Genomic DNA, 1,030 nt, shown 5'->3' on the forward strand with positions numbered 1-1,030 from the left:
TACCAGCTTTTGTACCTTTTTTTTTTACCACCTAGGTGTGTTTGATGAGAAAACAGACCTTGGTTATTCCAGCACAGTAGACATTTTTTATAATGTTACTTCTACCTTACTGAGGGTGCAGGAACAAACCATCCTGATGTGCAGGAAGAATAGCAAACGTAGCAGGCGATCAACTTGGCTAAGCAGAAAACTTTTCAGTGAGCTTAAACACAAAAAGGAGTGGAAACTTGGACAAACAACTTGGGAAGAGTATAAGAATATTGCTTGGGCATGCAGGGATGAAGTCAGGAAGGCCAAAGCACAAGCAGTGATATGAAGGGTCAGGGAAAGTAGGGTCCCCATTGAATGGGGGAGGCAACCTAGTGACAGATGATGAGGAAAAGGCTGAAGTACTCAATGCCTTTTTTTACCTAGGTCTTCACAGGCAAGTCACCTCCCAGATTACTGCACCAGGCAGCACAGTTTGGGACGAGGTGAGCAGCCAATAGGAACAAAAGAACAGGTTAGGGATTATTTAGAAAAGCTGGACATGTACAAGTCCATGGGGCCAGATGCAATGCATCTGAACGTGCTGAGGGAGTTGGCTGATGTGATTGCAGCGTGGCTGGCCATTATCTTTGAAAACTCGTGGCAATTGGGGGAGACCCCAGACTATTTGAAAAGGGCAAACCTAGTGCCCATCTTTAAGAAAGGGAAGAAGGAGGATCCAGGGAACTACAGACCAGTTGGCTTTACCTCAGTCCTAGAGATAGACCGATATATCGGTTCAGTATCGGATTGGTACTGATTATAAAGAAAATTGGCTGTATCAGAAATCGACCCAATGGGGCCTATTAATTTGGCCAATAAATGCTTTTACATGCACGCAGCCAATGAGGCGCAGAGTCCGGCAGTGTGGAGAGCTGCCTTCCTCTGGTAGGTCTGTGGTGGAAGGGGCGGGGGGGGGCAGATCAACCTTCCTCCCTCAGTGAGGGAGGGGGCAGGGGCAGGCACTGCCCAGCTGAGGTGCTCATCACGGCGGGGGGGGAGG

This window comes from Alligator sinensis, unplaced genomic scaffold (genome assembly GCF_000455745.1).
Source record: "Alligator sinensis unplaced genomic scaffold, ASM45574v1 scaffold1013_1, whole genome shotgun sequence".
Lineage (NCBI taxonomy): Eukaryota > Metazoa > Chordata > Crocodylia > Alligatoridae > Alligator > Alligator sinensis.